General features: G+C 37.5%; 1 protein-coding gene across 1 annotated transcript in view; it reads right to left on the bottom strand.

Moving 5' to 3' along the window:
• Positions 1 to 25,675, bottom strand: part of bmp2k (BMP2 inducible kinase) — an 89,074-nt gene that overhangs the window by 62,244 nt on the left and 1,155 nt on the right. The gene's annotated exons all lie outside the window — the stretch shown is intronic.

The following is a 25,675-nucleotide window of genomic DNA, read 5'->3' as shown; positions in this document are numbered from 1 at the left end:
TTGTGTTTGTACACAACGGCTGCTAGTGGAGCGATTAGCTCGGACTTAGCCACAGCGGCAGTTTTGTCAGAACTGGACCACATTTCTTTATCTAAACAGGGGCAGAGAACCACACTGAAAGTTCTTCATGACGAAAAAGGTGCTTTTTGCTCTTCTCCCGGTCTGCTTCGGTATGGGTTTGCAATCGTTATGGTGGGGTTAGCTGTTGTATCCAATGGCTGCTGCTGCAGTAGCTGCTAGCTCGGTTGTAGCTGTAGGAAAGCGGCAGTTTAAGGCTGCGTTTACGCAACAATGTTTTCAAGTGAAAATGCAAAAGTTTTGTAGCGTTTTGGTTGTCCGTTTACGCGGCAACGGTGTTTTGATGCTTGAAAACTGAACTTTTAGGAAACGGGCTCCAGAGTGGAAGTTTTTCAAAACGCCCCCATCTCCTTGTAAACAGGGAGAACGGACATGCGCACTGCGGCTGCAGTAAATATCCATGCACAAGTAGGCTTAAAACGCCTAAAACGAAGCCCAAAACAAACAAAGATGGCCGACACCAGTGTACTGTTCGTGCTCCTCACTCTTTTGAATTTAACTGTAATTCTCCAACAAAGTGTTGATTTACTTCACCATCACTTGGATCAGCGGAGACATGTTTCCTGCCTGCACCAGATTCTGACCTGACCCATACGCCCTTTGACGGCGTATGGGTCAGGTCAGAATCTGGTGCAGGCAGGAAAATCACACGTCCATCTACTGGCCAGGCATGTATACTACATAGTTTTTGGTGTTACCCGCAGTCTCGTGTGAACGGAGACCGTTTTGAAAACGTTGCCATGTGAATGTGAAACTTTGTGGAAAAGAAAAAGAAAAACGAAGCAAAACGTTGTCGTGTAAACGGGGCGTAAGGCTAGTTTTAGCAGAGAAGATGTTTTTGCACGTCTCCTGACCAGCCTTGGCATCTGTATTATTCACAGAGAAACTCCACATTAACATCTACAGCAGCAGCAACCTGCCAGCTTGAGAGAAGTGCATGCGTACATCATTTTGTCTCGTCGTTCTGATTGGCCCATCATGAATGTGACAGACAGAATATTCCTCCAATCACCTTCAGAGAAGTTTTTGAAAAGCCCTGCCCTTCCCAAACGCTCTCACATCAGCATTTTTACATTTAAACAGTTGTGACTAAGCCATTTTTTTATGACTACATAAACTCGATCCAGGATAAAGAAACTCATGCACGATCTCCTCTTTCTCTGCAGGCCTGGTGTGTGTGTGTGGGGGGTGTGTGTGTGTGTGTGTGTGTGTGTTACAGATCCTGATGTGCTCTCAGTCCAGCTATAAGACATGAACAAGGCTCACCATCAAACAGCTGCAAGAAACAAGCAAGAGGCATTACACAGGTTATAAATAATGAAATGTATTAAACATGCTGCTGCTGAGAATGGTTTAAGATCACACTGACAGGCTTAGAGAGAGGAGAGAGAGAGAGAGAGAGGAAGTGTGAGCTGAGGTAGATGAGTTGGTGACGAACAATAGACCTGAGGGTGAAAAGAAGGAAGCTGGGATCAAACTCCCTAAATAAGTTTCAGAATAAGGAACAATTCATAAAACTAGAGAACGAAACGAAGAAATTAGACTGTTCATGCCAACTAACATACAACATGAGAGTTTCACTGAGCATGCTCTGACATCAAACATGAGAGCTTCACTGAGCATGCTCTGACATCAAACATGAGAGCTTCACTGAGCATGCTCTGACATCAAACATGAGAGCTTCACTGAGCATGCTCTGACATCAAACATGAGAGTTTCACTGAGCGTGCTCTGACATCAAATGTTGGACTGAGCTTCCGTATCAATGACCTTCTGTTTATCATCTCTGTTTGACCCGCAGAGGCCACGCCCACATTTGGCTGGTGGTTGGGCTCAGATGGGCTGACGATGATGAGTCGGTAGAAAACAGTTCATGTGCAGTTTGACGGGGGAGGAGGAGGAGGGGGAGAAGCCTGAATGAGCACGCACAAAGACAGCGAGGGCAGCGTGGTACCAGCATTCTTCCTGCAGAGCTCCAACAACACAACACAGAGACAACGGGCTCACAATACGTCCATTCATCAGCCGTACAGTATGAAACCCTCACGGCAATTCAAAATAACTTCACCGACAAAAGCAGTGAGTGACGGAGCTGAGACTTCAGTTAGAATAACAGAAACTGAGAGAAGATGGTCGTTTGGAGATGATTTACTGTCTTAGATCAAAACTATTGCTGATATTTTATGATTAAAGAACAACATCAGCGTAAACAATGATGTAAATCCTCTTTATTTCATCACTCCTCACTTTAAATACTACACAGACTGTCAAACGGTGGTTTTACATCAGGGACCTGAGTACACATGACCCCAAAGTCTTTTGATCCGCACAAGCGTACCTTGCTTCAGCACTACGCCTGAGTCTTCTTGGTTTATGTGCACTTGAGCATGATCCACAGGAGACGCGTACACAACCATGCTCGAGTACAGGATACTGGTCAGTGAGTAGATCTGTAAAGTCAATCCTAAACATCTCCTGTCTCTTCAAAAACCATCTTGTATGTGCAGCACAGGCCCATTTCATCCTCTGAGCTGCATGGTAGGAAGAGGGTCGCTGTAATAAAAACATCCACAGTAGCAGGATGGACTCCACTGTCCACAAAGAGCATAAACTGTTGTGGATTCTGTGGACTTTCAAGCCAGCTGCATTCATAGCACCTCCTCCTGTGCAGGACTGTGTACATAGTAAGGCTGTGCAATGAATCAACATTCAGAATAAAACACAACAGAGCCTACTGCAACTTTCTAATCAAAGAAGGTATAATATCAGTCTGCTGAAGGCTCGCTAGCACATCTTTTTTGGTTTTGCCCTGTCTTGTGTAATTTTTGGATGTCAGTTTTTGATTGTGACTCAAAGGCCTATTCCAAAGACATTCAGCCCAACCTGTGCTTGGCTATCTTGGGACGCTCTACAGATACTCTGGGACTGGCACACGACATACAGGAGGCTCTTCACCTGGGAATGGTGGTTGCTAAAAAACTTACTCTTCTCTCCTGGAAATCTACCTCACCACCAAGCTTCTCACACTGGATTAGAGACCTGCTGTATGTCATTCAGCTGGAAAGACTAGGCTTGTACAAATCGAACACAAAAGACAGATTTGAGAGAATTTGGGGTCCTTTCTTGGCACTGTACCGTATCAGTCCAAATCCATAGAGACCATTCCTGCTTAGCATCATACACTTGGGTCGTTTCACCTCAGATGTCGGGCTTCATTATTGTGACACAGGTTGTAGAGGGTTTTATGAGACTGTATAATGGCAGCCTGTTTTTTTTTTTTTTTAATTGCCTTGTTGGTTTTGGTATTGTGGATGTTTTGTGTTTTCTGTTCTCTTTAACCTGAAAAGTACAAATAAAGGATTTTGAAAAAAAGAAGGTATAATATTTCTAGGGATGCACGAGCCGCTTTTTTTCCAGTTCCAATCCGATTCCGATAAATATGTGCTGATAAGGATACAGATTACGAGATATATATATATATATATATATATATATATATATATATATATATATATATATATAGTAGTTGTTGGTATAATGTGTGAGGTTACGTGAGGCTGTAGTACCACCCACTTCCTCTTATTAAGAAGCAAAAAAAAATAAAATACACAAATGAATTGAATTTAAATGTTTTCCAAACAAATTTATTTGACTACTAAAAAATAAATATCAGCATTATTCAAAAAACAACAACAACTTAACCTTGTAAAGCAGATGGATACGTCTGTTTCCTTGTTTTTCACTGGTGAATCCATCTTGCAAAGCTCCCGTCTGAACCGTTTGGGCCCGGTTAGAAGGACCAATCAGCGACGAGGGGCGGTACTTTCAGGCGCAGCAGAGTCGTGATGTAAACAAGCAGCAGCAAGAGCTGGTGCAGTTATGGAGGAAGAGATTAGCGTGGATGCTGCTAAAGCACCAGTTTTATCAGAACTTGACATTTCTTCATTAAAAGAAGAACAAAGAACAGCAGTGAGCTGTTTTCTTTACAAAACCACAAAAGTCGAGTGCTGACATGTCTACAGTCGCCATGGTTCACATTATTCCTCAGTAGCTGCACACAGGCAGATTGCTAGCGGCTATGTCACGTGTTTTGTTCCTCTGATTGGCCCGTAGGGATGTGACAGACAGAACGCTCACCCAATCACACTCTGAGTTTTTTTCAAATCCTCTGCCTTTTCTCAGACGTTTCCTATTGAAGCTTTCCAGATGGATGTGTGAAACTAATCCATCTGGCGTGTCAGGTTAACAACAACAGAGTTTAAGTTATAAATCCCTGCTCTGTAATGAACCCCCTGCCACTGGAGACCGCTGTAGCTTCAGTTAATGGCCGCAGCGTTCCTCTCTGACCCTTCACCGCCGGATGTAAACAATGAGAAGGACAGCAGTGGCAAACAGCTGACGGCTAACCTGTTAGCATATAGCAGAAAGACCGCGGTACGACAGTTTTCCAAAGTAGAAGTTGGAAATAAAGTGGTATGTGGGCTGTCGAGGGTTAAGCTCCCCTATGACTACTCACCCGAAGTGAAAAGAGGCCAAATGTCAAAGCCCGATATTAATCTACAAAGAGGAATGAAGGCGGGCGGTGCTAGCTTTCAATGCTAGCGCCACCCGTTATCAGGCTAACGTCACACCCACTCTTCTCTCATCTTTAGACTAGTTTAGACTAGTTTTGACTAGTCTAAATAAAGATATACGTTTGATGGACTAGGTAATTATACCGCTAAGAACATCCTAACTAATGCTAGCTCAGTTACACGCAGACTGTCTCGTGTTAGACTGCGGTGCGTTCATGGTCTACCACAAACTGTAGGATGGATTTGGATCGGCCACTTGGATCGGCGCTGTCAGTCAGATATCGGATCTATTAATTACGTCCATATCGGATTAATTACGTCCATATCGGATTAATTACGTCCATATCGGATTAATTACGCCCGTATCGGATTAATTACGCCCATATCGGATTAATTACGTCCATATCGGATTAATTACGTCCATATCGGACCCGATACTGATACTGGATCGGATCGGTCCCATCCCTAAGTATTTCTTTAGCCTTATGCTCAGTTTGTTCCTAAGCGTTTATTTCTGTATTCAGCTAAAAACTGTTTGAAATTAACCGACTAGTCTAAAGAGGAGAAAATCCTTAGAAAACAGACAAATTCCTCACTGGGTCATTGTGTCAGCGGGTGTGACGTTAGCCTGATATTAGAGCCCGACTGATTGATCGACGGGCCGATTATAGCGTATCACAGATTAATCAACATTGGCCAATATGTAGCCGATACATTAACCCTTACAGCTCACACGGCCCTTTAAAAATCACTTGGTAACGTTTGAACCGTAAGTCATAGAAAGTACTCTTTTTTTTCCTCTGACCGTTTTGCTGTTCGTTTGCTACCATCGATGTCTCCGTAGCTCTAAAGGACGCCGTTGTAACGAGTCTGGAACTCTGGTGACTTTTCGGGGTCTTTGGAGATTAAATCCACAGCATTACATCCGGTAATAAGTGTAGTTTTTATCTATTTTTTATCCATTTTCAATCACGTACTTTGACTTTCTTCAGTGGGCAGCCATATTTGTTAGCATGCAAAGCATTGTGGGAATTGTAGTTGACTTCAAAAAACTGTGATACCACACTGTTCCTACCACACGCTAACCGCTTAGCCACCGCTGAGCTTCTCATGTTTACATCCGGTGAAGTGTCAGACAGGAACGCAGCGTCCATTAACTGAGGCTACAGTGGCCTCTAGTGGCGGGAGGTTCATTACTGTTTAAAAGAGCATTATAGACCGGGATTTCAAGACTGTTTATAAAAATGATGGGTGCACCAGCTAATTTAACTGTTTTACCGATTAACCACACGCATTCCTAGTCTGGTTTGTACCAGTACTGGACAGTAGGGATGTACTAATGCACAGATAACTTTTATGCAAATATGTAATCACTCAGCCTGACGTTATCAGACTGATTGCAGCACTAGTACAACACAAGTTTATGTACATGTCTACTAATGTGAAAGTAGTGGTGGATGGGAGGTGAGGGGAGCAATCACACTCAGGCACAGTAAGAATCAGTGGTGTCTAAAGCTTTTGATATTCTCTATATCAGCGGTTTTCAAAGTGTGAGGCGGGCCTCCCCTAGGGGGCGCCACAGAACTTCAGGGGAGGCGTGGAACCATAAACCAGAAAAAAAGTGATTTGCTTTGCTAACTTCTGCTACGCATGGAGCGAAATGAAAAGACTTATAGTTACTTCAAGGCAGTGATACTCAACGTGTGATTTGTGATTATTTGTGGCTCTTTTGTCTTAATTTTAAATATTATCCTCCAGAAAACCTTAAAGAAGGGAAACTTTTTTGCCCCTTTGTACCATTTTTTGACACTTTTCATCCATTTAAGCATCCTCTTGTCATTAAATACCACTTCTTTCCGACTTTTTGCCCATTTTTGACACTCCTGACTGCTTTTAACTCATTTTTCAAAACTTTTTTTGCCTTGTTTTTGCCACCTGTTACTCATTTTTTTGTCACTTCTCACCCATCTTTTTTTCACTTTTTATCCTGATTTTTGCCCATTTTCATCCATTTTTGTTGCTTTTTGGCCATTTTTGCCATCTTTAACCTAATTTTATTACTACTTTTAGCTGTTTTTACCATGTTTTACCACACAGATTGTGGCTCCTGTAGAGGTATTTTTCAACAGTTTGGCTCTTCGGTTGAGTAACGCTGCTTTAAGGATTGTCAGAGCAGAATCATCAGGTAGTATTGGCAATAAATTCATTACTGAAACCAAATAACTGGATGTTTAAGAACATTGGCAGACCAAAATATCAAAGATATAAAAATGTTAAAAACATTTAAAATTAGACATAAATGTTTGAAAATATGGTGAAGTTTGTTCAGTCTGAATCTTTATGTGGGTGGGGGTCCACCGAATGAATAAATTTCTCTTTGGGGAGGCTCACTCTCATACACTTTGAAAACCCCTGCTCTATATTATTTGTAGTTTAAACATCAGATTGTTTCATTTTCAAACCCGTGGCGTGGGATCTCAGCGTTCTGACAACCTGAGCTCAGCCAACACAGAGAGCCTCTAATGGAAACACTGCTCGAGTTTCTCATGTTTACATGATCTGCACAGTCACAGACACGGACGCCGTCACAGCCCCGGGCGTTTGTGCTGACGGAGCAAACAGGCCGCTGCGTCTGAGTCAGCATGTTCAGACTAACGCTGTTTGTTTGGTGACACTCTGGAGACCACGTGATTCAAACTGATTTAATCTCTCATATTGGATGATCAATAGTACCAAAAAGTACTAAAACTAAAATAAAAACTACAAATCCAAAGATAAATAGCACCGTTGAAATTAGACAAAAACATTGGCAACTTTTGTAAGAAGGGGGTGAAGCTGGACCCTCTGATATACATCGTAAAAGAGTTCAGAACATTCTGGCCACCTCTGTTTACAGACGTGAGAAACTTAGACAGGCTGCAGGACTTTGTCTGCAATTTATCTGCTAAACACTGGATGTACTGGACTTGCACTTCTGTAGCCGAGGTGTCTATAAGGAAACATTAGGGTTTGATTTAGTAGACTTATGTCTTATTTTACATCTTCTCTCAGCTTCACAATCGCTTGTTTTTCACCCTTAGACAGCTCTCTGGTTTTTATAATGTTTACAACTCTAACTATAAATACAGTCTGCACAGACAAAACCCAAATCTGAAACTGAGTGTAGACATGGTGCTAATTACTGTGTGAACAATCAATGTCTCTGGACGCACCAAAACACACCTGTCAGCCACATGTTTCAATACTTTTTGTCTGGAAAAAATTACAAAGACATTTCTGAGGCTTTGGGACTTCAGCAAAACATGCCGGGAGCCATTATCCACAAATGGAGAAAACTATGAACAGTGGTGAACCTTCCCAGGAGTGGCCGGCCTACCAACATGGCTCCAAGAGAACATGGACGACTCATCCAGGAGGTCCCAGAAGAACCCAGAACAACACCTAAAGACCCGCAGGCCTCACTGACTCAGTTAAGGTCAGAGTTCATGACTCAACCATCAGAAAGAGACTCGGCATCATGGGAGAGTTCCAAGGCCAAAACCACTGCTGACCAGAAAGAACACAACGGCTTGTCACACATTTGACTAAAAACATCCTGATGATCCCCAAGACTTCTGGGAAATATTCTGAGGACTGACCAGACAGAAGAGGAACTTTCTGGAACCCTAGCCCTCACTCATCAACAGTTCCACCAACTTTTACAGCAGCTATCAACTATGGACGACTAGTTAACAAAAATGGAGGGAAAAATACCTCTTTATCGAACATTACATCATCTGCCTTTGATGATGTCATCCTTTGAGGGCTTTAATTTTAGATCAAAGGATGACATCATCTTCAAAGGATGACATTCAATCAGAATTTTGTACTCAGGCCAGCCTAGGATCTCAGGTGTCAATCCAGTCTTAGATTAGGTAAATAGTGCATCAGTGTTCTTTAAAAGCATATTTATAACAAAATGAGGGAGAAAAGCAGTTAAACTAACCCAGCATTTCATCAGAAGAACATCAGACCAGCAGTCAGACATGGTGGTGGTAGTGGGATGGTCTGGACCAGGACCTGGACCACTAGAACCATGAATTCTGCTCTCTAGCAGAAAATCCTGAAGGAGAATGTCCGACCATCAGTTCATGACCTCAAGATCAAGACCACATGGGTTATGGAGCAGGACCATGATCCCAAACACACCAGCAAGTCCACCTCTGAATGGACTAAAACCTAGATGAAGGTTCTGGAGTGGTCTAGTCAAAGTCTGGGCTTAGATCTGACTCAGATGCTGTGGCAGGACTGTAGCACCTAATTATGTAATAACCCCAACCATAGGACTTAGTGTGGGCTCCAAGGTATGCCCTACCTAACTACCTAGCCCTAACTCTAACTGCTTAGTGACTTATGCCTAAACCTAACCCCGCATCAGGGCTCTAGACTAAACACCCAACCTTAACCCTAGGACTTAAGGTGGGCTCCAGGATATATACCCTACTACCTTGCCCTAACCCTAACTGCTTAGTGGCTAACAAAATGTGGCGTTATTACATAATGAATTGAAAATTTATCACATTATTACATTATGTGGTGTTATTACATAATGTGGCGTTATTACATAATGTGGCGTTATTACATAATGAACCCAAAATTTATCACATTATTACATAATGTGGCGTTATTACATAATGAATTGAAAATTTATCACATTATTACATTATGTGGCGTTATTACATAATGTGGCGTTATTACATAATGAATTGAAAATTTATCACATTATTACATTATGTGGCGGTATTACATTATGTGGCGTTATTACATAATGTGGTGTTATTACATAATGTGGCGTTATTACATAATGTGGTGTTATTACATAATGAACCCAAAATTTATCACATTATTACATTATGTGGCGTTATTACATAATGTGGCGTTATTACATAATGTGGCGTTATTACATAATGAACCCAAAATTTATCACATTATTACATAATGTGGCGTTATTACATAATGTGGCGCTACAAGGGCCTATCACAAACGGTTGCTTTAGTTGTTGCTGCCAGGGATGGAACAACCATTTCTTAGACTTTTTCACAAAGAAGCAGGTAGGTTTGGATGGATTTACCCTTAACCCTTAGAGCTCCAGCGGCAAGGATCCGTGCCGGAGGCACACCCCTTTGTAAACTGCTTGGTAACGTTTGAACCGTAAGTCATAGGCACTAGCTTGTTTTTTCCTGTGAAAGCTCTGTGTTGTGCCTTTCTACATAGGCCCTCCATGCATTCGTAGCTTTTACAGAACATTTTCTAGTGAGCCCAGAACTTGGCTGACTTCCTGAGGTCTCTGAAGACAGGGCTGTCGTATACAACAAGAAGCAAACCAGTTTAGCTACCATCGATGTCTCTGTTGCCCTTAAGGACGCCGGTCTAATGAGCCCAGAACTTCAGTGACTTTCCAGGGTCTTTAAATATGAAATCCAAGGCGTTGGATCTGGTAATAAGCGTCTTTTTTCCATTTTTAATCAATTTTTGATCAAGTACTTTGGCTTTCTTCAGTGGGCAGCGCCTTATTTGTTGAGGGCAATGTTTAGATGCAAAGCATTGTGGGAGTTGTAGTCAACCAGTTGCTTCTCTACTGCTTAAAGGTGAAGTGTGTAAAACTGAATATCAACATCTAGAAGTGGGTTCTAGACTGCATTTCTCTGCTGGAAACTGTGGCAACCAGTTGAATTTAATGTGTATCTGTAATGTGAACACAATTACAATACAATAACTTTATTTTTCCTATGTTACCATGGAAACATGTACAAATCCAAGATGGCGGCATCCATGGAGGGGACTCTCCCTATGAATGAATTAAAGGTTTATTCTGAGTTTTTGTTTTTTTGTTTTTTGTTTTTTTCAAAATAGCTATTTTTGAATTTAGATGACTAAACACATATTTAAATAGACCATCTTAGAAATGTTTTGCTTTATTTTACCAGGTTTGTTCAGCTAAATGCTACTAGGCTAAATATTACACACTGCACCTTTAAAGGAACGGCACAAATGAATCTAACTGCAAAAAAAGCGCATGGACTTTTTTTGTAGATGTGTAGGCTATATTTTGAAAACTGTTAGTCACAGAATGTTTATTTTTTTCACTGTTTTGTCCCACAGAGAGCGGAGGATAAGTCTATGCAAAGAAAATGCTTTGCCACTATTGTTTACTGTGTTATCAATGAAAACCTTTAAGTTTCAAATTCCGATTTGTTGTTCTTATTTTGTATTTAGAGTCTTATACCTTTTTCATAATTCATTATTTTCATATTTCCTACATTTCTTACTGAGTATAACCAGTCAGACCAACACAGAAGGCTCTAGAACACATGGTAATGCTACAGCTATTATTGGGACTGAGTACAGAAACATTACTCCAGGTAAGAGTACCACTATAATCATATTTAGTCACTGAAATGCTAGGAGAGAGAGGACTCAGCTAAAAACAGCTTATTTCAAAGATTTCAAAGCTCTTTTTTTGTTTTCTTTTGAGGGAACAATCTAAAAGATCCTCTTCTTCTTTAACTATTTTACATAAAATGATGAGTCAGACCTCAGAAAAGAGATGTAATCTCTGCGTTTACATGCAAACAGGAAGTGAAACTACAGCGCAAACGTCCTCCTGTTCTTCAGACACAAACAGATGAGTGTGCCTGTAGAGAGGAGGGCTGTCTGGTGAATTAATACGAGTCAGAGGAGTGAGGATGGATGGACAGGTACAGGGATGGTAATGGATGTAATGCTGAGCAGATGTTCTCTTTAATGAATCTACCAGCCTGCAGGTTCACACCGATCACTGCAGGAACGCTCCATCTGTCCTCAGAACTACAAACATCACAATCAAGAACAGACAGGACTCCATGCTCTCTTTAGTCCTAATCCTAAAACTCCTGGAAACTTCTCAACATTCAATGAACAAAAACAGAATCACACCCCAACTTACCCCGAGATTTCTCCAGCCATCCAACCAGGACATTTTCAGCATGAAGTCAGGGTGTGAAGATGCAAAAACACAACAAGAAATATTCAGGGACATTCACCTCCAACAGGTGAGAGGATTAATTATATTTTTACCTACGCCCAGCCCATAACCATAGACTGCATGCACATAACCAGTGGATATGTTCCAGAAGGTTCTTCTCCACTCTTTAGTTCATGCTGTGAATCAGTCAGACCACATATCACACCGATATAAAGGCTAGATTTACCATTGTGACTTCTTATACATGCCACTTCTGTGATTTTCCTTCTTTGTCATGTCCTAGTGATCACTGAGCCGTGTTTAACAAATGGGAATATCCAGTACTTTTTCCATTTTAGTCTTCTAAGGGTCAATAATCTATCCACGCGTCCATCTATCCATCCATCCATCTGTCCATCCAGCCATCCATCCATCTATGAATCCATTCATCCATCTAGCCATCCATCCATCCATCCATCCATCCATCTATGAATCCATTCATCCATCTAGCCATCCATCCATCCATCCATCCATCAATCCATCCGTCCGTCCGTCCATCCATCAATCCATCCATCCATCTATGAATCCATTCATCCATCTAGCCATCCATCCATCCATCCATCCATTCATCCATCTAGCCATCCATCCATCTATGAATCCATCCATCCATCCATCCATCCGTCCGTCCATCGATCTAGCCATCCATCCATTCATCCATCTAGCCATACATCCATCCATCCGTCCGTCCATCCATCCATCCATCAATCCATCCGTCCGTCCATCGATCTAGCCATCCATCCATTCATCCATCTAGCCATCCATCAATCAATCCGTCCGTCCATCGATCTAGCCATCCATCCATCCATCCGTCCGTCCATCCATCCATCCATCCATCCATCCATCAATCCATCCGTCCGTCCATCCATCTAGCCATCCATCCATTCATCCATCTAGCCATCCATCCATCTATGAATCCATTCATCCATCCATCCATCCATCCATCCATCCATTCATCCATCTAGCCATCCATCCATCTATGAATCCATCCATCCATCCATCCATCCATCCGTCCGTCCATCGATCTAGCCATCCATCCATTCATCCATCTAGCCATCCATCCATCCATCCGTCCGTCCATCCATCCATCCATCCATCCATCAATCCATCCGTCCGTCCATCGATCTAGCCATCCATCCATTCATCCATCTAGCCATCCATCCATCCATCCGTCCGTCCATCCATCCATCCATCCATCCATCCATCCATCCATCCATCCATCAATCCATCCGTCCGTCCATCCATCTAGCCATCCATCCATTCATCCATCTAGCCATCCATCCATCTATGAATCCATTCATCCATCCATCCATCCATCCATCCGTCCGTCCATCGATCTAGCCATCCATCCATCCATTCATCCATCCATCCATCCATCCATCCATCCGTCCGTCCATCGATCTAGCCATCCATCCATTCATCCATCTAGCCATCCATCCATCCATCCGTCCGTCCATCCATCCATTCATCCATCTAGCCATCCATCCATCTATGAATCCATTCATCCATCCATCCATGCATCTGTCATACATCTAGCTATTCATCCATCCATCCATCCATCCATACATACATCCATGCCTCCATCCAATCATCTTCTTGCATCAGGTCATGGTGGCAGTAGGCTAATCAAGTCAACCTGGCCCCACCTATTCCCAGCCACATTTGCCCGTTCTGTTGGAGGGCCCCGAGGCATTCCCAGGCCTGATGCGATTTTGTATCCCATCTGGGAACGTCTCAGGATCCTCCAGGAGGAGCTGTTGCTGAGGTGAGGGATGTGGACCCGACTGAATAAGTGGAAGAAAAGGGGCAGACAGAAGCATGTCACAGCCTGGATGAAGAACTGGACGAAGCCTGAGTGCCTCAGTCATTTTGGTACTAAAGTAACATTTGAGATCAAGCCTTGGTGGTCGTCGCCATATTGAAAACACGGTCTCAAATTAACTTTAGACCAACCTAGAAACAAGCTTTACATGTCAACCATGGAGGTCGGAGCTTGATGGATAGGTTAAAGACTGGCATCAACTTTATTTTGATGCATTATTAGTTTTCATGTGATGTGGTTGAAAATGTGCGCCCTGGTAACGCCATTAATGTCAGAAATGTTGACTTTCATTCACTGTCACACAAATATCACAGCAGGATGATTTCACATTTCTCTGACACCAGACAAACTAACCTCAAACTTTAGACCAACTGTGAAACTCTTAATGTGCGGCGTTACTTCAGACATGTCTTTGTCTTCCAGCTCAGCTGAGGAACGATGGTGACACACTCACAGACATCCTGTTCATACTTGTCGTATATCTGAGTGTGTTCCTCCTGCAGAGATCAGCAGAGAAACCACAGGCTGAAGAGGAGCGAAGAGGAAATGACTCAACCAGACCAGCAGACATGGCACAGCTAACCATGGCTAGAAGATAGCATCACTGAAGTCTGATAAAGCAGCACGTTCAACAGAAATATTCAAACATGTTTGATTCTGCTGTTTCTGCACATGTAATGGTGTGGTAATACTGACGGAAACAATGCCAGTGTCTTTGCTGATTATCACTATTAATCATATGTTTGTAAAGAAATGCATTGCAGCTATGCGCATTTCCAGTTTCGTAGCCGTTTTATGTGGACACTGCAGAGGTTATTATCGGTCATTTTTTGAATCATTGATCAGTTCAGAGGGAATCTTCCAGGTTGACCATCAGAGCTGTTATTCGTGGATCTCTATCATTAAACAGTTCATTAGGGATCTTAACTGTTCATCATTTAGCAGTTTCTCATGTGTCTTTGTTATCTGAGAGCTGACCTTGACCTAAAACCCTCTAACTGCTCTGCCATAACCTTAAATGATCAATAAAAGCTGTCTTCAGATAGACCGCCGCCTGCTCTCACTTTCTAAGAACCGAACACTTCCTCCTGAAAGCCTGACTGAAATAAACCCCATGTCACAACTCATGATAGCTGGAGAAACCCTCGTCTCCAGCTTCACCTGCTTGTCCAAATGTCACCAACATGTTTACAGGAGTTCATCTGCCATGTTTAGTAGTCAAATTAAATCTATATTTCACTACTATGTACGTCTAGGACTTCTATTTTGTCATCATAATAACAGATACAGGTGGTCTGACTTTTACTTTAATGACATCCTAGTGCAGTGATACTCAACGTGTGGCTTATTGTGTGATTATTTAATTTAAATTTATTTAATTTTAAATATTAGTCCTGAAGAAAACCTTAAAAAAGGGAACATTTTCAGCCCCTTTCCACCATTTTTTGCCTTTTTTCACCCAGTAAAGCTACACTTTGCCATTAAATACCCATTTTTTCCTATTTTTTTCCCCATTTTTGCCACTTCTTCTTGACACTTTTCCAATTTTTGCCCTTTTTCACAATTTTTTGCCACTTTTGATCCAATTAAGCCCCCGTTTGCCATTACATACCACTTATTTCCTAACGTTTGCCACTCTTGACTGCTTTTCACCAATTTGGGTCACTTTTTACTGTATTTTTTTGCCTCGTTTTTGCCACTATTAGACCTTTTATGCCCTTTTTCACTATTTTTTCCCATGTTTGCAACTTCTTCTTGCCACTTCTTTTCCATTATTGCCCTTTTTCACAATTTTTTGCCACTTTTCACCCATCTAAGCTACACTTTGCCAATAAATACCACTTATTTCCTATTTCTTCCCATCTTCTCCACTTCTTTTTGCCACTTTTTCCCCATTTCTGCCCTTTTACACAATTTTTTTTGCCACTTTTCGCCCATTTAGGCCACATTTTTCCATTAAATACCACTTATTTCCTCTTATTTTTGCCAGGTTTTGCAACTTTCTTTTTGCCATTTTTTGCCCATTTCAGCCCCTCTTGACTGCTTTTCGCCCATTTTAGTCACTTTTCACTCATTTTTTTGCCTCATTTTTGCCACTTTTGGACCATTTTTTGCTACCTGTTACTCATTTTTTTGTCACTTCTCACCTATTTCAGCTATTTTCTGACCCGTTTTCCACTTTTCTCCCCATTTTCTCCCTGTTTCACCCATTTTTGCCACCTTTTATTGTTTTTTTGCTACTTCAAGCCGTTTTTTCCACTTTCACCACTTAGATTGTGGCTATTGCAAAGGTATTTTTCAACAAATTGGCTCTTTGGTTGAGTGGGGTTGCGTAACTCTGTCCTGGTGTAAATCTTTGACATTTATGGGTTATAACCTATAATAAATATTTAATTTTCGAAAGCACTGGTAGCATTTCCATATGGGACATGTTCAGGGTTTGCTGGATGAAACAGGTGTAGTTTTTGTAGAAAGCTCCAGAACTTCCTGAAACTACTGATCATCAAAGTCACAGTGTTTTTTTATTGATACCTGGTGCTGATGAAGCACTGAGGTATCTGAACCACCAACCATAAACCCATGAAGAAGGATAGACTCCAGCGATGGCTGGGTGCTGGTTGGGCTGGTTTAAACCAGGCCGTTAGAGTAAACTGATAATGAATAAACTGGTTTAACGTCTGTTCTGCTTGTGGAGGAGCAGCTGTTGTTGTTTCACTTCCTCGTTTCTGCATGGAGGAGATCCCCGTCTCACTGTTTTTAAACACAGAGCTTTGTGAAGCATAAAGGGCATTTCTAACATTTCCCAGAAACCAGCTGACACGGTCAGGCTGCTCTGTCATTGCATAAGTCTCCCTTCACGTCCACAGAGCTCTGTTGTTACTCGTTTAATTGTTGTGTAATCCAATAAAATAAATGTACTTAACATTAAACTGTCCATCAGGACATGGAGACGTTTGTTCGAGAGAAACGAGGCCAGGAGAACCAAACTGTACATCGACCCTAGAGCCCACAAAAACAGCATGAACGAGCGGGAACTTGTCCGCTAAAAAGGTTCAATACAGCAGGATCTTTACAGGCTGGAGGTTCACTAGGGCTGGGAAACGTGTCCCATTTTTAGGATACACACATTTATCTTTAAAGCAGAAATGGCTGAAGAAGATATCCTTGAGATCAGTAAAGTTCAAAGGTCAAATGCCCCCTAAAAACACTGTTTAGTTAGAACCGCTGACAGTAATATGAGTATTGCTCACTAGATAATCAATTTAAAATGTTTAATATACAGAAAAATAATTGTTTTATACATTTCATTTCATTTAAGAAACATTTCTATTTTTATAGAAAGTTAAACCGTATTAAAATATCGGTTGATATTATAGGAAATAAAATAGGAGCACCAGATACTGAGCGATAATTGTTTCAATCATCACAAACTCCCGCACACTTTTCTAAAAATGATATTAGTGACATATTTTGGATAAGGTTTCAAGTTTCACATGATTTCCCTGTTAGATGTGAAAGATGCCAATGTATTTGTGCAATTAAAGTACACTATACTGCCAAAAGTATTCACTCACCCATCCAGATAATGTGAATCAGGTGTTCCAGTCACTTCCATAAAGGTGTATAAAATCATCACCCAGGCCTGCAGACTGTTTCTACAAACATCAGTGAAAGAATGGCTCGCTCTCAGGAGCTCAGTGAATTCCAGCGTGGTGCTGTGATAGGATGCCACCTGTGCAACAAGTCCAGTGCTGAAATTTCCTGGCTCCTAGATATTCCACAATGGTCAAACCTTTCCAAATGTTGCCAACATGTTTGTCCAATGTAGAAATTGCTTTCTCTCTTTCTGTTCAAACCTGAGTGAAGACTGTGATGTTTCTTTCCTTACTGATCCCAGCGATCGCTGGAATAATCTAAACTTTTCACACACATGAGGTTTAAGAGGACAGAGCACTCTGATAACCTACGAGGAAATGTTGTCAATGTTACTGTACAGTTTAGGTGATGCGTCAGGTTTGGGTTGGCTGCAATTATTGATTAACTAGAAAAGCACTTGGAGAGCACAGACCTCCGCCATTAGCCCTATCTCCCAATAGTGAAAAAACCCTTAAAAACAATTCCTGGATCCGTCCCCATGTGCCCCCCACCACAGCATTCACAGATTACTCCCTCCCTGGCAGGGTGGAAACACGGTGAGGCAAAGCATTGGCTTTGCTACGGGTGCCAACAGATGCACCCATGGCCTTACCGAACGACTGGAAGTCATGTCAGAGGGTGAATATTCCTCTATTCCTCCCAGCATTGTGAGTATTCTCGCTACAGTTCGCTGTCTTTCTCTCTGTTACGCTCCGACTCCACTCCTTGACTGAGCGTGCGTCTTTCAGACTCTCTAAACTCCAAAACTTTGAATAGAAACACACCCAAAAATGCTGCTGGGATTGAAGTTACTCATGTCCGCCATCTCCTGGTGTAAAGTGGTAACAGCGCAGACCACCGCCATTAGCTTTATCTCCCAATAGTAAAGAATCCTTTCAAAAATTCCTGGATCCAGACGGTGATCCGGATCACTCCCAAAATCTAATCAGTTCTTCCTTATGCCATTCCTGACATTTCCTGAAAATTTCATCAAAATCAGTCCATGACTTTTTGAGTTAAGTTGCTAACAAACAAACAAACAAACCCACGCGTTCACATAACCTCTTTGGCGGAGGTAAAAATTGCCCAATCTGACTAGGACAAGGACTATCAAACAGGTTTCAGTCCGGTTTGACTTTTCCAGACTCATATCAAAGTTCCTCATTCCAATATCGGGACAAACATTGGTGATTAGAACAAAAATCAAGATAAACATTCTATCTAGCTCCATTCATCAACAGGATACATGCAGAAATAACAAATACAGGTACATATCATTTATACCCATCCAGTGATAAAATACCCAGATCCGAGTCTTCATCTGTCACTCAGTTATACTGAGATATGACTCCTGGTCATATCTAACCCTACCGCCCAGCCCTAGTCTGATCCGGTGTTAACCCTCAGATGCATAAGCGGGGTCAAAAATGACCCCAGCGGCGATATCTTTGTCATTTTAATTTTCATAGTTTAATCTTCCATGTATTCATCAAAAAGGTTGTCTGCATGAGGCCATCTGCATTTGTATCTAATTGTTATATTTTTTAAGTAATTGCATTTTTTGTATCAGTTCCACACTTTTCCATGCGTGGGGTCAAAAATGACCCCAAGCATTTTCTATGGGAGTTCAAAGGTTAACCCTAGGAACCTTTGTTTTTTATCAGCTGTGACTGTCAGGTAAACATTTACTGTCCATCCTCACATCTAATTCCATAAAACCAGGATTTTCAAAGGTAAAAAAATCAAAATCAAGGTTTAGAATGGTCAAAATATTAGATTAAATTTGAAGTCATGAGTTTAAAAATGTAAGATAAAATTTTAACTTGTGAGTCTGATAGGTAAATATAGGATTGAAAGTGAAAGTAAGGTTTTAAAGGTCAAATATGACTTAATATTTAAAACTGAGACTCTACAAGCCCAAAATATGACATAAAAACTTAAAATTATGAGTTAAAAAAAAGTCCAAATTTGAGATAAAATTCAAAATCATGAACTGAAAAGGTCAAAATATGACTTAATATTTAAAGTTGTGAAATTTAAAAGTCACTATATGAAATAAAAAGCCAAAATCATGAATTTATGCCCTTAACACGATTTATTTTTTTCCACATTCCTGACTTTTTATCTGATAATTTTGACTTTCTCTACATTTTAAGACAAGGATATTTGAAATAATCCAGGCTAAGTTTAGGTTTTTATTCTGGAGGAAATCTGCAGACCTTACTGGACCAGGTAGAACTGGACCAGGTCTTGAGTTTGACATCTCTGTTCTAGAGAGTCAGCCTCTAGTTAATGACATTTATGGACCTTGTTCTGATCAGTGATCAAGTTGGACTTCCAGAGGGGAGGACAGCTTTGCTCTTATTACATTTATACGTTATTTACATGTACACAAACGAGTGGCGTTTGTTTTTATTTGGCTGCTCTTTAGTGTCACATCCCACTACTTTGTTATTCTGGACCTACTCTCTCCACTGTCTCTATAAACCTAGCACAAAAACGAAGTAAATGAGAGTTTTTTATTTTATTTCTCTGTTGTAACAACGCTTCTTCTCTATCTGATATCGTAGTAAAGTCCGATAATTTCCCTTTTTTATGGAGCCATATGTGTAGGAGCATGCATCTGTGGGATGAGCAGCAGAGCTGAGTAAACAAGCAACTCTTGTTTGGTGAATGGATGATTGAAGTCTGAGAAACAAGACAGATTGGTGATTTAACAATCTCAGCATTGACAAACTGGAGCCTCAGTAGAAGAACCAATCACAGCCACAACAGCCTGGCTCCTCCCTCTCATGCTGGTCACCAGCGTGGCTCCTCCCCCTCATGCTGGGCACCAGCCTGGCTCCTCTGCCCCATGCTGGTCACCAGCCTGGCTCCTCCTCCTCATGCTGGTCATCAGCCTGGTCACACACTGCTGTGGGATGGCATCCCATTCTTCACAAGTCAGCCAGTGTGGTTGTGTTGGTCACTCTGGCACCAACATCACGCCCAAGCTGATCCACAACAGTTCAGCAGGGTTGAGGTCAGGACTGCTGGCAGGACATTCCCTCCTCTCCACTCCCAGATTCTGGCAGTCTCTGATAAACCCCGCTCTGTGGGGGCCAGCTACCATGTTGAAGGACAGAGTCCGGTCCCAGACTGTGGAGATGTGGGATTACCACTGGTTGCAGAATCTCATCTCCATATCCCTCTGCACTGAGATTTCCTCCAATGATGAAGAGCCTCGTGTTTCCAGTGAGGAAGATGCCGCCCCACACCATCTCACTTCCTCCACCTTAACATGTTACTCCATCAGTGCAGTTCAGCATAGCTTTGTCCGCCTATTCTCCACACTTTGGCCCCACCATCCACCTGCAGTAGGCAGAATCTGGACTCATGGCTGAACTGTTCAGTAATTCTTGGCTTAATGTGCCAATGCAGTACCTGACTGGCAGCACCTGGGGTGAACCAGAAGCTCAAAACAAGAGTCAGTAGCAGCAGTAGAATAAACTGTTTGGGGTTGGCGGAGATTTGTCACATTTTTCATGGCCGTAACCCACAAACTCAGCTCTGCTGCTCATCCCACAAATGCATGTTCCTTACAAATGTGGCTCCTTCTAAAAGGGAAATAAACAGGCTATCCAACAGTATAAGATTGATCAATAAGAAGCATTGTTAGGGTTAGGGCCGCCATGCTGTTATACTGTATTTACACTGCTCTGTCCATAGTATTTAGTATTATTATACAGTGTTTATGTTTAATGTAGTACATTTATACAGTGTTTATGTTTAATATACTACATTTATACAGTGTTTATGTTTAATATACTACGTTTATACAGTGTTTATGTTTACTATAGTACATTTATATAGTGTTTATGTTTACTATAGTACATTTATACAATGTTTATGTTTAATATAGTACATTTATACAATGTTTATGTTTAATATACTACATTTATACAGTGTTTATGTTTAATATACTACATTTATACAATGTTTATGTTTAATATACTACATTTATACAGTGTTTATGTTTAATATACTACATTTATACAGTGTTTATGTTTAATATACTACATTTATACAATGTTTATGTTTAATATACTACATTTATACAGTGTTTATGTTTAATATAGTACATTTATACAGTGTTTATGTTTAATATAGTTCATTTATATAGTGTTTATGTTTAATATACTACATTTATACAGTGTTTATGTTTAATATAGTACATTTATACAGTGTTTATGTTTAATATACTACATTTATACAGTGTTTATGTTTAAAAAAGTACATTTATATAGTGTTAATGTTTAATATACTACATTTATACAGTGTTTATGTTTAATATAGTACATTTATACAGTGTTTATGTTTAATATAGTACATTTATGTAGTGTTTATGTTTAATATACTACATTTATATTGTGTTTATGTTTAATATAGTACATTTATATAGTGTTTATGTTTAATATACTACATTTATACAGTGTTTATGTTTAATATACTACATTTATATACTGTTTATGTTTAATATAGTACATTTATACAGTGTTTATGTTTAATATACTACATTTATACAGTGTTTATGTTTAATACAGTACATTTATGTAGTGTTTGTTTAATATACTACATTTATACAGTGTTTATGTTTAATACAGTACATTTATACAGTGTTTATGTTTAATATAGTGCATTTATATAGTGTTAATGTTTAATATACTACATTTATACAGTGTTTATGTTTAATATACTACATTAATAGTGTTTATGTTTAATATAGTACATTTATACAGTGTTTATGTTTAATATACTACATTTATACAGTGTTTATGTTTAATATAGTACATTTATGTAGTGTTTGTTTAATATACTACATTTATACAGTGTTTATGTTTAATACAGTACATTTATACAGTGTTTATGTTTAATATAGTGCATTTATATAGTGTTAATGTTTAATATACTACATTTATACAGTGTTTATGTTTAATATACTACATTTATACAGTGTTTATGTTTAATATAGTACATTTATGTAGTGTTTGTTTAATACAGTACATTTATACAGTGTTTATGTTTAATATAGTACATTTATATAGTGTTTATGTTTAATATAGTGCATTTATATAGTGTTAATGTTTAATATACTACATTTATACAGTGTTTATGTTTAATATACTACATTTATATAGTGTTTATGTTTAATATAGTACATTTATATAGTGTTTATGTTTAATATAGTGCATTTATATAGTGTTTATGTTTAATATAGTACATTTATACAGTGTTTATGTTTAATATAGTGCTTTTATATAGTGTTTATGTTTAATATAGTGCATTTATACAGTGTTTATGTTTAATATACTACATTAATACAGTGTTTATGTTTAATATAGTGCATTTATATAGTGTTTATGTTTAATATAGTACATTTATACAGTGTTTGTTTAATATAGTACATTTATACAGTGTTTATGTTTAATACAGTACATTTATACAGTGTTTATGTTTAATATAGTACATTTATGTAGTGTTTGTGTTTAATATACTACATTTATATAGTGTTTATGTTTAATATACTACATTTATACAGTGTTTATGTTTAATATAGTACATTTATATAATGTTTATGTTTAATATAGTGCATTTATATAATGTTTATGTTTAATATAGTGCTTCTGTATAGTGTTTATGTTTAATATAGTGCTTTTATTTAGTGTTTATGTTTAATATAGTGCTTTTATTTAGTGTTTATGTTTAATATAGTACATTAGTACAGTGTTTATGTTTAATATAGTACATTAATACAGTGTTTATGTTTAATATAGTGCTTTTATTTAGTGTTTATGTTTAATATAGTACATTAATACAGTGTTTATGTTTAATATAGTACATTAATACAGTGTTTATGTTTAATATAGTGCTTTTATATAGTGTTTATGTTTAATATAGTGCTTTTATATAGTGTTTATGTTTAATATAGTGCTTTTATATAGTGTTTATGTTTAATATAGTGCTTTTATATAGTGTTTATGTTTAATATAGTACATTTATATAATGTTTATGTTTAATATAGTACATTAATACAGTGTTTATGTTTAATATAGTACATTTATGTAGTGTTTGTGTTTAATATACTACATTTATATAGTGTTTATGTTTAATATACTACATTTATACAGTGTTTATGTTTAATATAGTACATTTATATAATGTTTATGTTTAATATAGTGCATTTATATAATGTTTATGTTTAATATAGTGCTTCTGTATAGTGTTTATGTTTAATATAGTGCTTTTATTTAGTGTTTATGTTTAATATAGTGCTTTTATTTAGTGTTTATGTTTAATATAGTACATTAATACAGTGTTTATGTTTAATATAGTACATTAATACAGTGTTTATGTTTAATATAGTGCTTTTATATAGTGTTTATGTTTAATATAGTGCTTTTATATAGTGTTTATGTTTAATATAGTACATTTATATAATGTTTATGTTTAATATAGTGCTTTTATTTAGTGTTTATGTTTAATATAGTACATTAATACAGTGTTTATGTTTAATATAGTACATTAATACAGTGTTTATGTTTAATATAGTGCTTTTATTTAGTGTTTATGTTTAATATAGTGCATTTATATAATGTTTATGTTTAATATAGTGCTTCTGTATAGTGTTTATGTTTAATATAGTGCTTTTATTTAGTGTTTATGTTTAATATAGTGCTTTTATTTAGTGTTTATGTTTAATATAGTACATTAATACAGTGTTTATGTTTAATATAGTACATTAATACAGTGTTTATGTTTAATATAGTGCTTTTATTTAGTGTTTATGTTTAATATAGTACATTAATACAGTGTTTATGTTTAATATAGTACATTAATACAGTGTTTATGTTTAATATAGTACATTTATATAATGTTTATGTTTAATATAGTGCATTTATATAATGTTTATGTTTAATATAGTGCTTCTGTATAGTGTTTATGTTTAGTATAGTGGTTGTAGTTAGTGTTTATGTTTAATATATGCATTATTTAGTGTTTATGTTTAATATAGTACATTAATACAGTGTTTATGTTTAATATAGTACATTAATACAGTGTTTATGTTTAATATAGTGCTTTTATTTAGTGTTTATGTTTAATATAGTACATTAATACAGTGTTTATGTTTAATATAGTACATTAATACAGTGTTTATGTTTAATATAGTGCTTTTATATAGTGTTTATGTTTAATATAGTGCTTTTATATAGTGTTTATGTTTAATATAGTACATTTATATAATGTTTATGTTTAATATAGTGCTTTTATTTAGTGTTTATGTTTAATATAGTACATTAATACAGTGTTTATGTTTAATATAGTACATTAATACAGTGTTTATGTTTAATATAGTGCTTTTATTTAGTGTTTATGTTTAATATAGTGCTTTTATTTAGTGTTTATGTTTAATATAGTACATTAATACAGTGTTTATGTTTAATATAGTACATTAATACAGTGTTTATGTTTAATATAGTGCTTTTATTTAGTGTTTATGTTTAATATAGTACATTAATACAGTGTTTATGTTTAATATAGTACATTAATACAGTGTTTATGTTTAATATAGTGCTTTTATATAGTGTTTATGTTTAATATAGTGCTTTTATATAGTGTTTATGTTTAATATAGTGCTTTTATTTAGTGTTTATGTTTAATATAGTACATTAATACAGTGTTTATGTTTAATATAGTACATTAATACAGTGTTTATGTTTAATATAGTGCTTTTATTTAGTGTTTATGTTTAATATAGTACATTAATACAGTGTTTATGTTTAATATAGTACATTAATACAGTGTTTATGTTTAATATAGTACATTAATACAGTGTTTATGTTTAATATAGTGCTTTTATTTAGTGTTTATGTTTAATATAGTACATTAATACAGTGTTTATGTTTAATATAGTACATTAATACAGTGTTTATGTTTAATATAGTGCTTTTATTTAGTGTTTATGTTTAATATAGTACATTAATACAGTGTTTATGTTTAATATAGTACATTAATACAGTGTTTATGTTTAATATAGTGCTTTTATATAGTGTTTATGTTTAATATAGTGCTTTTATATAGTGTTTATGTTTAATATAGTACATTTATATAATGTTTATGTTTAATATAGTGCTTTTATTTAGTGTTTATGTTTAATATAGTACATTAATACAGTGTTTATGTTTAATATAGTACATTAATACAGTGTTTATGTTTAATATAGTGCTTTTATTTAGTGTTTATGTTTAATATAGTGCTTTTATTTAGTGTTTATGTTTAATATAGTACATTAATACAGTGTTTATGTTTAATATAGTACATTAATACAGTGTTTATGTTTAATATAGTGCTTTTATTTAGTGTTTATGTTTAATATAGTACATTAATACAGTGTTTATGTTTAATATAGTACATTAATACAGTGTTTATGTTTAATATAGTGCTTTTATATAGTGTTTATGTTTAATATAGTGCTTTTATATAGTGTTT

The sequence above is a fragment of the Cheilinus undulatus genome, linkage group 5, assembly GCF_018320785.1.
Source record: "Cheilinus undulatus linkage group 5, ASM1832078v1, whole genome shotgun sequence".
Taxonomy (NCBI): Eukaryota; Metazoa; Chordata; class Actinopteri; order Labriformes; family Labridae; genus Cheilinus; species Cheilinus undulatus.
The sequence above is the reverse complement of the archived record's forward strand: the minus strand, read 5'-3'. Positions and strand labels throughout refer to the sequence as shown.